Here is a 12988-nt window from a genome sequence, read left to right on the forward strand (position 1 = left end):
GGGTCAGCCACAGTGATTGATTGTACTGTCCTAAGAGCTTTTGTTCAAGGCCAGAGCTCTACCACTTTGAGCCACAGATCAGAGTTTCACAGACATCCTGCCAGGGCTGGGTTTTAAACCCACCAGTGTCAGATCTCAGCCCCGAGTATCTTGGATGACAGGGGTGAGCAAGCCAGTAGCATATGATTCTGTGGAGCTGGGTTCCAGTGGTATACCTCTAGCTAAGTCAGGTTAGATGACAGCTGTCCGCACCAGACTCCTGGCTTGCTCTGTGATGAGGTATTTGAAGTCCTAGCATTGTAGAGTTGCAGTCACCACATTCAATCTTTTTGTGGAGCTAGTCCTGGGTTTCAGTAAGTGTTAAGACACAGCCCCTAACCTTTTATGCTCAAAGCTAGTGCTCGACTGCTTGAGCGACAGCACAGCTTCTGGAATTATATGTGCATGTGGTAGTGAGGAATCGAATCCAGGGCTTTGTATGTACTAGCTTTCACTATACCACTGTTACCCAGGAGTGACAAGTGTATAAACAGATAAATGTGTAGATTGGCATATATATACATAAACATGTATATATGTATATGTATAAAACAAGAGAAAGATGTCTGTATATTGTGAAATTACATACATTATATTACTACCAATTATTGACAATTAAATTATTCCTTTCATTTTTAAGTATCATGATTGAATACATAAAAAGTATTAATTGAAAATTAGTCAATGTAGTATAATTGTTGTGTATAATTTTATTGTATACTCATTAACTACTAATTTAATTGTTACTTTTATAACATTCCATTTGTATGGATGTATATTGGAATGCGTTTCTTAGTATCTCCCACCAATCATTAGTGGCAGTCCTGGAATTTGACCTCCAGGCCTAAGTTGGGGTTTGGGGTACAGCTTCCCAAATAGAAAGACAAATGTCAGCGTGGAAGGTCATATACACTTTCTGGGCCTTGTCATTTAGACCCAGGATGGTCGCAATGCAAAGGAAAAAAAATGTAAAGCCACCTTCTTGAACTTCTCCATTTTATCCTTCTCCTTTTTTTTTTTGCCAAGCCCAAGATTTGAAATTGGGTCCTAGGATCCCAGGGTGAGCTGTGTCAGAGATGCAAAGACCTGAGTTCAAGCCTCATGGTTGGCCAAAAAAAAAGGCCCTGGCTTGGAATTTGCTCCATTTTTCTGTCAGGCCTGGGATTTGAACTCAGGTTCTGGATAATACTGAAGCAATGTGGGTAAAGGGGAAAGGCTCACCGTCCTTGAAGGCAAGAAATTCAGACCAGTTCCCAGGGCCTGAACTGAAGCTCTAACACTGGAGAAAATAATATTCATATATGATATCAATTTACATACATGGTTTAAGTGAGTATGACGTTTAGTACCCTTATTTGTTTAGTATTACTACAATATAACATTTCATTTATTGCATCCTAACACATAGGATATATTGGCAAACAGATACCTAGGTAGGTAGGTAGGTAGGTAGATAGAAAGATAGATAGATAGATAAATAAATAGATAGACAGACAGACAGACAGACAAACAGAAGACAGACAGATAGACAGATAGACAGACAGACTTACTGACAGACAGACAGATAGACAGATAGATAGAAAGAAAGGAAGAAAGAAAGAAAGAAAGAAAGAAAGAAAGAAAGAAAGAAAGAAAGAAAGAAAGAAAGAAAGAAAGAAAGAAAGAGAAGAAAGAAAGATAGAAAGATGATTAATGAATCTGGCCTTGGATATCAGAAGGAAAGATGGGAACAATTCCCAGTCATGAGATCTTCTGCAGTGTGCTAGGCCACCAGCATCACCTTCACACAACCATAGAGCAGGAAGACTGTCTCTTTTCCACTTCTCAGGTAGCCACGGGGCTCAGAGACAAGAGGGCAGAGCTAGATTCTAACTCAGGTGCTTGGAGAGAGAAAAGATACAGCCCTGCCTCTAGTTGGTCTGAGGATTCGCAATAATTATATGGAGAATGCAGGAAGGAGAATAGACTGGCAGAGGTAAAAGAAGGGCCTTTATATCTGACATATGAGTCAAAAAACCACGCCCTAAGACCAGAGAGTAGGGTTTTTCTACTCTGTTCCTCGCTCCTCCCCCACATAACTGGCTCTCTATTGGCAAACTAAAGATAGACTGAGACTCTCTTCACCAGAGGGAGGAAGGTTTGTCATTGTTTGAAGTGGCTGAGCAAAGCCTGACACCGGTGTAATTCTAAAAAATGTTTCATGTTTCCCCCCATTGCTGCCTGTGCCTGGAATGAATGAACTGGTTTAGCAGCTCATTTCTTTGTTGAGTGTATACATTCTGCTCTTAATCTGATAAGCCTGGTCTCTGTACCTAGCCTGGCTTTTGAAACTGTTTTCTGTCCTTCAAATACAGTGTTACACTGGAGTTCTTCCTGCTAACAGGGGTAGGGTTTGGTTCCTGAGAACTTCATCTGAACCCAGGATGGGTCAATAATGTTTCTTTCTTGCTTCTATCAAAAACTCTAAGAACATTTAGAGTGCAAGTACTTCTCATCACCAAGGGAAACACAGGAAGCTCTTGAACATCTTGAACAACTTTCAGAAGTGGAAGTCAGAGTGTCATAGACTTTCCTGCCCTGGCTGGCTTCACCCTGTGAATCCTGAGAACTCAGCCTCCTGAGCTAGGGGGATGGGCCTGAGCTTCTGGTTCTCTTCTAGGTTTAGAACTGTAATGAAATTGACAATACAAGTCAACTGCTTATCACAAAGGGCTTGGGGAGCATATTAAGCTTTTCAACATTGGACCATTCAGTACATTGTAAGACACAAGGTTACAATGCTAGAGTCTAAGAGGCTGGGCATATGGATGTGCTGCACTCAAACCGGGAGCTCTGACTCCAATTCTGGTGTACATCAGTGTTCATTTTCCAAAGAATGTTCTCATAATTAGCAAGTAGGAAAAGTACTTTGATTAACCCTCACATTTTTCCAATTGTGTCTCAAACTCAAGCTTGGGCACTGTCCCTGAGCCCTTCAGCTCAAGGCGAATACTCTACCACTGGAGCCACAGCACCACAGCACATGGCGGTTCACTGAAGAGAAGAGTCTAACAGGCTTTCCTTGCCTAAGCTGTCTTTAACTGTGTTCTTCAGCTATCAGCCTCCTGACATACTAGGGTTCCAGGTGTGAGCCACTGGCTTCTGGCCAATTGTTTTTGACAGTCCCGGGGCTTGATCTTAGGGCCTGGGTAGTGTCTCTTAGCTTCTTTTTCTCAAGGTTAGTGCTCTACCACTTGAGCCACTCCACAGCTTCTGGCTTTTTCTGAGTTTGTGGCACTGAGGATTCAAACCCTGGCATTCACGCATTCTGAGCAAACTCTTTTCTACTAAGCAACATTTCTAGCCCCACCCTGACAATTTTACTCCTCAATTGCCTATCCTCAAGAAAAGGCTTCTGACTATAAACCAGCTAAAGAAATCCCAATAGGAAGAAGTCCAAAGATAAAGCTCATAATTGGGAGAGATTCTAAACATGTGAGGACTCTGACAAATGCTCCTTTTAATTATGTATTATGTTTCAGCACATAAAATACTAATAAAAATGAATTAATGTCCTAAATTATTGTGTATAATTTTATAATTGAAGTGCAAAATTTAATAAATATTATGTGTATAATAATAATAAATACAATAATAAATTAATGAATCAAAGTAAAATAAAATACCAAGTCAATAATAAAAATCATAATATGAAATTTACATATGTATGTAAGTATATATCATATATTCCACATGTATAGAAATATTTGTTTTTCCTTTGCAGGTCTTCATTCAGGCCCTGGGAACTCTAGCCTGAATTTCTTTTCCTCACAGACTGTGATTTTCACCTTCTCCCATGGTGCAAAACAGTTACCTAGACGGTGAGCTCAAATCCTAGCAATGGCAGAAATACTAGCTCTAGTTCCAAGATAGTGACTTAATTTTTTTAAATGGAAGCAGTTATGTTTATTCAGTTCCATACTGAACATTTACAAAAAAGCAGTGTAGAATTTTGTAGAACTATTCAGACATCCTTCCCTTAGCTTAAAGTGCTTCTCTGAGAACTACATTCTTATTTTGAAAGGTTTTTTATTGTAAAAATGTTGTACAGAGTGGTTACAGTTACAGGAGCAAGGTAATGAATACATTTCTTATTGAGCATTTTTGACTCCACCTTTGTTTTCCCCTTACCATCCCTTCCCTCCCATCTCCACAACTACCTCCCCCTACCGATGTCAGTGACTTAGTTTTTCATTTTAGGTTGACACTCAAGTAGTGGCAACACTTCTCTCACAGTTCTACAGATTTACCAAGACCCTGAGTTCAAATCCCAGGCTAGGAAAGAAAACTAGCAGTAATTGCAAACCTGGGAGCTTTACCTTTTTAATTTAGTTAAACAATTAATTTTTTATTTATTCTTTTTTTTTTTGGCCAACCACGGGGCTTGAACTCAGGTCATGGAAACTCTGGTTTAGCTTGGATCTCCCTAAGCTGGGGTGCAGTCTGTGGACCCAGAGCCGATACTGAGATCTTGGGCCCAGAGGGCTTTCAGGAAGAAAAAAAAAAGCTGGAAATCACAAAAAGTGGAGAGCAGCAGAGGACTGAGTTTTTACAATTTTTTTCTTTGCACGGTGCCTATCCTGGATCTGAATGATACAGCTGCAAAGTGGACCTGACCTGCATTGCTGATGGCTGGTGGGCTCTCAGTGAAGCCATAGGCCAACTTGTCAACATAAGCCCTGGGTTCAAATCCCAGTCCTGACACCAATGGTAGATCACAAGAGACTCATTTCTATGCATAAGAATACCGATTGAAAGAGTAGTTCATGCATCAGTCTAGTCTAAAATTGGATGCAATAATCCTAGAATGCTGATTGATATTAAGTAATAGTTTATTAAGCATGAAAAGAATAATATTCCTTCAATGGCGGTATAATAAATAACTAAGAGTTGGTAGAAACGTAGTAGGTGTCATTCAATCATTGATAGATGGCTCTAGCATTCTTTACCTATATCTATTTATTTGTATACCACCATCTGCATATTCATGTATCACTGTTTTGGCCAAACCTGGGGGTTGAGCACCTGTGGACTACCTGACAGCATCATTGGTTAGAGGCTGCCATGCTCAAACTCATCCATTCATGAATTGGGCCTGCTAGGCCCTGAGTTCAGATCCTAGCACTGCCAAAATTTAATCTTGGAGTAAGAAGCCGAGTGTGACACATGTTTTCCTTTACTGTGAGAGTCCTGGGTGTCAGGCATGATGGAGAACATATCTACAAATCTAGATGTTATGTGATAGGATGTAAACAATGTAATAAGTGGTATAGGTGTCATCAGAGTCAATAAAATAAATGGTAAATAAATGACTAAAACAAGAAATAAAATGAATAACCACACCAAACACAATATGGACTGAACATCTCTACCAAAGTATAAATCCTAATATTTTGGGTTTTTTTTGGGGGGGTCCAGTCATGGAGCCTGAACTCTGGGCCTGGGCACTGTCCCTCAGCTCTTCAGCTCAAGGCTACCATTTGAGCCTCAGTGCCACTTCCAGCTTTTTTCCTTTTTGCTTATGTGATGCTGAGGAATCGAAACCAGGGCCTCAGGCATGCAAGACAAGGACTCTACCACTGAGCCACCTTCCATGCCCCTATGAATCCTATCTTTAAAATTTATATAAGAAGTATCTTTTCCAGGCCTGAGGCTTGAGTTCAGCCCCTCTTTGAGGAGGGAATGGCAGGAAACCCTGAGACACTCATTTCTGGACCTATGAAGAGTCATGGAATGTGATCGATCTCATCCTTGAATGAGTAGTTCGTGCATGATGCAAATAGGAAATGATAGGCAAGACTCATGAGGTATCGATTATTTCCAAAGAAGAGTTGATGAAGCATTACAATAATCATCAGCATTATGAAATGGAGGCATCAGGAAAGATCCAAGAATCAGTAGTCACACAGATTGAATTCCATCACAGGTCACCATCTCTACTACTCTATACAAATATTACTTATTTGCATACTACCTTCAGCTTATGAATAGATGAATACTATGCTCCCCACTCTCCTCCCCCAGGGGGAGCTGAAACAAAGGTCCTGGGAACGTCCTAGCTCCTTCGTGGCTCCCAGGCTGGTGTGCTCATGTGGACCCATTCGCCATTTGGGCCTGCTAGGCCCTTAGTTCAGATCCCAGCCCTGCCAAAAGATTCATCTTAATGTCAGAAGCCAATTGTTACACCTATTTTCCTTGCACCTGTGCAAGTCCTGGGTCTCAGCGATGATGGAGAATGTATATAGAACTCTATACTCATGGGAATAGGTTGTCATCCAGTTCACCAGAGTTCTTTCTGTAATCCTATACTCAAGAAAATACACAGTACATCAATGAATAAGCCACAAAATAAAGAGAATGACTACACCAAACGCAAGATGCCGCCCACCTGTTTGGAAATATAGATCCTCTGTTTAATTATGAATTTATGACTATATTGGCCCCCACCAGGGCTCCATCAAAGGTCCCAGGAATGGCCTAGCTCCTTAGGGGCTCACAGGCTCGTGTGCTCACCATGATCATTCACCAATTGGACCGGTTAGGCCCTGAGTTCAACTTGCAGCACAGCCAAAGGATTCATTCTGATGTGAGAAACCTATAGTTGCATATGTTTTCCTGTCCTGTGAAAGTCCTGGGTCTCATCAAGGATGGACAATTCTATATGAGCAACTCTATAGCCATGGGAATAGGTTGTCATCCATGTTAGCACAGTTATATCTCTCACTATACTCAATAAAATACAAAATATATCCATGAATAAGACACAAAATAAAAGAATAACTACACTGAATGCAAGATGCATACCACACCTGTAGGCAAAGGGAGAGCCTATGTTTAAGAAATGTGCGCTTGCTATTTTGCCCAGTGCTGGGGCTTCAAATCATGCTCTGGACAAGGCCTGACAGTCTAGTCTTCAAGGATGGTGAGCTTCTCCTCGCCCCCCCCCCAAGTGCGACAGAGCTACTCATACCTGAGTTCAAAACCAGCGCTGACAAAAAATTCATCCTGATGTCAGATGCCAGTTGTTACACATGTTTTCCACTCCTGTGAAAGTCCTGGCTCTCAACTAGGATGGAGAATGCATAGACAACCCTATAAGCATGGGAATAGATTGTCATCCATTTCAGTACAGTTATACTTGTCACCATACTTAGTAAAACACACAATGCCTCCATGAATAAGAGACAAAATAAGGAGAAGTTCACTGAACACAAATTCCTGTCCACACATGTATGTCAATATAGGTCCTACTTTTAAATTATGAATTTATGACTATAGTGTACCTGGGGATCAATGGCAGATCTTGGGAATGACCTAGCTCCTTAGTTGCTCACAAATTGGTGTGTTCACGTTGCCCAGAGTTCAGATCCCAGTACTACCAACAAGTGGTTCGAGGAGAAAAAAGGCGAGTATGAAACTTGTTTTCTTTTTCTCTGAGAATCCTGGGTGTCAGGCATGATGGAGAACATTTCTACAAATCTAGATGCTCTGTGATAGGATGTCATCAATGTAATAAACAGAATGGGTTTCATCATAGTAAAATCAACGGTAAATAAAACAAAAATTATAAGGAACAAGCACACCATATATGTATGGACTGAACATCTATAGGTAAGTATCAACCCTATCTTTACAATGTATATAAATAGTACGTCTTCCAGGGCTGGAGCTTGAATTCAGGACTAGTCAACAGGCCTGACTTTCTAATCTTCAAGTAAGGTGATCTTCCCCTTCGTCCACATTGCTGCAGATTTACCCACATCCTGAGTTCAAATACAAAACGTAGAAGAATAAAGAGCACGAATTGCAAGCCAAGGAGCAAATTTTTGTTTTTTATTTTTTCTCAGCATGGGGCTTGAACTCAGGTCATGGAAACTCTGCCTCAGTTTGATCAACCTATGTGGGGATGCAGGCACTGGACCTAAAGCTGCTTCTGGGATCCTAGACCCCCAGGCCTTGTAGGGAAAAATACACAGAAAAAATGTGGCCTTTTTATGTTTTCTTCCTTTGCATGGTGACCCTCCTCAGTCTGAATGACACTTATTTTTTCTCATTGCAGTTGTGATGTCCAATAGTTGTCTAAGTTTTCTCTTTACCATTTCATTGGACAATTTTCTTTTATTTTTATTTATTTTTTAATATTTAGAATTTTTATTGTGAAAATACCATACAGAGGGGTTACAATTACATGGGCAAGGTAATGAATACATTTCTTCTTTTTGGAGTTTTCTGGACTATTTTTTTAATTTTTTATTGTGAAAATAATATACAGAGGGGTTACAATTACATGGGCAAGACAGTGAGTACATTTCTTATCAAGCATTGTAGCCTCCTCCTTTGTTTACCATTCCCATCTCTTCCCAAGTTGTAAAGTTCATTTTCAACATGATGACTTGTAGGTCTAATTGTTGCTACAAGTCCACCTGTATCCTTATTTAAACGACTTGTTTTTCCCCTTCCCCTCCACAAATTATACTGACATCAAATATAGTGAAAGCAGGGGTTGTATTGTGGGGGAGGGACATACAAAGCAACAAAGAAATAATCTTATAATTGCGTTAGAAACAAAATGCATGAAAGCAAAAAACATTTAAAATACATATCTTAGGGTTAATTTTCCTAACATCACCTTATGTGATCTTTTCTGCTTGACTCATACATATACTGGATATTGTAAATAAGGGAAATCATGGGACCTATGTTTCTTTGGGCATGGCTTACTTCACTTAATATAATTTTTTCCAAATCTTTCCATTTCCTAAAAAATGGGGCAATGTCATTCTTTCTGATGGAGGCATAGAATTCCATTATGTATATATACCACATTTTCTTGATCCTTTCATTTACTGAGGGGCATCTGGGTTGGTCCCAGATCTTAGCTATGGTAAATAATGATGCAATAAACATAGGTGCAAAGGTAGCTTTAGTGTGGTATTGTTTGTAAGCATTTGGGTAAATGCCCAAAAGTGGGACTGCTGGGTAATAGGGGAGCTCTATGTGTAGTCTTGAGGAATCTCCATACTACTTTCCATAGTGGTTGAACAAGTTTACACTCCCACCAAGAATGAAGTAATGTACCCTTCTATCCACATCCCTCCAATATCTGTTGTTATGAAAGTTCTTGATTTTTGCCATTCTAACTGGGATGAAGTGGTATCTCAATGTTGTTTTGATTTGCATTTCTTTTATGGCTAGGGAGGTTGAGCATTTCTTCATGTGTCTATTGGCCATCCTTCTCTCTACTTCAGAGAAGTTTCTCTTTAAGTCATTAGCTCACTTATTTATTGGGAAGTTGTTTCTTTGAGGATTTGTTGTTGGAGGATTGAATTTTTTGAGTTCCAATTATATTTTAGATATGAGACCCTTGTCCATTGTATGGCTAGTGAAGATCTTCTCCCAATCCGTGGGCTTTCTATTGATCTTGCTAGCTATGTCCTTTGCCATGCAGAAGCTCTGCAATATCATGCAATCCCATTTGTCCAACCTTTCTTTGATTTGTTGTGTTTCCGGGTCTCTATTCAGAAAAATTTGACCTGCGCCAAGGAGATATAGGTTTTCTCCTATTCCATCCTGTAATGTTTTCAGAGTGTCTGCTTTGGCTCCGAGGTCTTTGATCCATTTGGAGTTGATACTGGTGCAGGGTGATATATAAGTATCTAGCTTTAGTTTTAAACAAGTAGTTAACCAATTTTGCCAGCACCATTTACTGAAGAGGCTGTCTTTCTTCCATTCTATTTTTTTAGCTCCCTTATCAAAGATTAGGTGACTATAGGTCTGTAGGTTCATTTCTGGGTTTTCAATTCTATTCCATTGGTTCTGAGGTCTGTTCTTGTGCCAGTACCAAGCTGTTTTGATTACTATGGCTTTATAGTAGAGTTTGAAATTTGGTAATGATATTCCTCCAGCACTGTTCTTTCTGTTGAGGATGATTTTTGCTGTTCGGGTTCTTTTATTGTTCCATATAAATTTTTGGATTGCCTCTTCTCTTTCCTTGAAGAATGAGGTTGGAATTTTGATAAGTATCACATTGAATTTGTAGAGAGCCTTGGGAAGTATTCCCATTTTCATGATGTTAATCTTTCCAATCCAAGAGCATGGGAGTTTTTTCCATTTTCTAAGTACTGTTTTGATTTTCTTATTCAAGTTTTTAAAGTTTCATCATAGAGGTCCTTCATTTCTTTGGTTAATTCCTAGTTATTGTCTTTTTTGTGGGGCTATTATGAATGGAGTTGCTTTCCTAATGTCAGCCACACTTTTTTTTATTGTTGGCATACAGAAAAGCCATTGATTTTTGAGGGTTAATTTTATACCCTGCTACTTTGCCAAAATTTTGAATCAGTTTGAGTAATTTGGGAGTGGAGTCTATGGGATCCTTAAATACATGTTCATGTCATCTGCAAAGAGGAAGAGTTTTACTTCTTCTTTCACTATTTGGATACACTATATATTTACTTCTTGTCTTATTGCTGTACCTAGGCATTCTAATGCTAGATTGAAGAAAATTGGAGAGAGTGGACATCCTTGTCTTGTTCCTGAGTTAAGAGGAAATGGCTTTAGTTTTTCACCATTAAGTGTAATGCTAGCTGTAGGTTTGTCATATACAGTCTTTATTGTATTGATGCATGTTCCATGGATTCCTAATTTTTCCAAGACACATGAAATGCTCAACCTTCCTAGCCATAAAAGAAATGCAAATCAAAACAGCATTGAGATACCACCTCACTCCAGGTAGAATGGCTAAAATCAGGAACTCTAAAAACAACAGATGCTGGAGGGGAAGTGGACAGAAGGGAAACTTACTGCATGGTTAGTGGGAGAATAAAAACTTGTTCTTTGCCTCCATCAAATTGATTTTTTTAATATTAGGTGTTCAGAATTCTATGTGGAGTCTCGACTTGAGGCATTCTTCACGTACAGGATTTGCAAATATTTTTTCCTTGACTATGGTTACCCTTCATCATCATTGTTTTCATCATCATCATCATCATCATCATCATCATCATCATCATCATCATCATCATCATCATCATCATCACTATTATTATTACTACTATTACTTTTGTACATGTATGTATGTTCCTGAGGATTGAACTCAGGGTCCCTGAGATTTGTTGCATTTCGTTAAAAATTTACCCTTTGAGGGATGCCTCACTTCTGCATTTTTGCTGATGAGTCAGAGATAAGATTCTCAGGGACTGTATTTTGTGTGATGGATTCAAACAATACTGATATCACAGCCTCCCAAGTAGCTAGGATGAGATACATGAACCCTCTGCTCCCAACTTCTATTCATTACGTGTATATGAGCTTTCACACACGAAATTATTTTACAATTTTATTGACTACTATATCAAGTTTTTCTTTTTTTTTCTTTTTTATTGTGAAAATACTGTACAAAGGGGTTACAATTACAGGGGCAAGATAATGAATACATTTCTTATCAAGCATTGTAGCCTTCTCCTTTGTTTCCCCTTCCCATCCCTTCCCATACTCCCCCCCCTGCCCAATCCTCCCCCCCCTCCCACCAAAGTTGTAAGGTTCGTTTTTCCACATAAAGTCTTGTACATCTCATTGTTGCATTGGATCCACCTGTATCCCTATTTAAACAATTTGTTTCTTTCCCTTCCCCTCCAAAAATTTACCAACCTCAAATACAGTGAAAGCAAGGGTTATACCATGAGGGTGGGACATACAAAGCAATAAAGAGATAATCTTATAAATGTGTTTGAAACAATCACCTGAAAGGGGAAATAAAAAACATTTGAATACATATCTTAGTTTTCATTTCCCTACCATCAACTTATCTGACCTTTTCTGCTTGACCCAGACATGTACTAGTTATTGCAAATAAGGGAAACCATGGGACTTAAGTTTCTTTGGGCCTGGCTTACTTCGCTTAATATTTTTTTCCATGTCTTTCCATTTCCTAACAAATGGGGCAATGTTATTCTTTCTGATGTAGGCATAGAATTAATTCCATTGTGTATATATACCATGTTTCCTTGAACCATTCATCTACTGAGGGGCATCTGGGTTGGTTCCATATCTTAGCTATGGTAAGTAATGGTGCAATAAACATAGTCATGCTGGTAGCTTTCTTATGGTCCTGTTTGTGATCTTTTGGGTAAATGCCCAAACGTGTGATTGCTGGGTAATAAGGGAGCTCTATTTGGAGTCTTTTGAGGAACCTCTATACCGCTTTCCAAAGTGGTTGAACAAGTAAGGTTCCCTACTGTCTGCATCCCCTCCAAAATCTGTTGTTATTAGAGTTCTTCAGTATGGCCATTCTAACTAGGGTGAGGTGGTATCTCAATGTTGTTTTGATTTGCATTTCTTTTATGTCTAGGGAGGTTGAGCAATTCTTCATGTGTCTATTGGTCATCCTTCTTTCCTCTTCAGAGAAGTTTCTCTCTTTAAGTCTTTAGCCCACTTATTTATATGGCAGTTGTTTCTTTGAAGATTTCTTGTTGGGGGATTTAAGTTTTTGAATTCCAGGTATATTTTAGATATGAGACCCTTGTCGGTTATAAGGCTAGTGAAGATCTTCTTTCAATCTGTGGGTTTTCTATTGATCTTGCTAACGATGTCCTTTGCCATGCAGTTTCATGCAATACCATTTGTCCAACCTTCTTTGATTTGTTGTGTTTCTGGTTCTCTATTAAGAAAATTTCTGCCTGGGCCAAGGAGTCCTAGGTTTTCTCTTATTCCATCCTGTAATATTTTCAGGGTGTCTGCTTTGACTTTCAGGTCTTTGATCCATTTGGAGTTGATTCTAGTGAAGGGTGATATATAGGGTTCTAGCTTTATTTTTCTGCAAGTAGTTAACCAATTTTGCCAGCATTATTTATTGAAGAGCCTGTCTTTCTTCCATTCTAGTTTTTTAGCTGCATTATTGCATCAAGTTTTTCTT

Source organism: Dipodomys merriami, unplaced genomic scaffold (genome assembly GCF_024711535.1).
Source record: "Dipodomys merriami isolate MVZ:Mamm:240054 unplaced genomic scaffold, mDipMer1.0.p SCAF_501, whole genome shotgun sequence".
Taxonomy (NCBI): Eukaryota; Metazoa; Chordata; class Mammalia; order Rodentia; family Heteromyidae; genus Dipodomys; species Dipodomys merriami.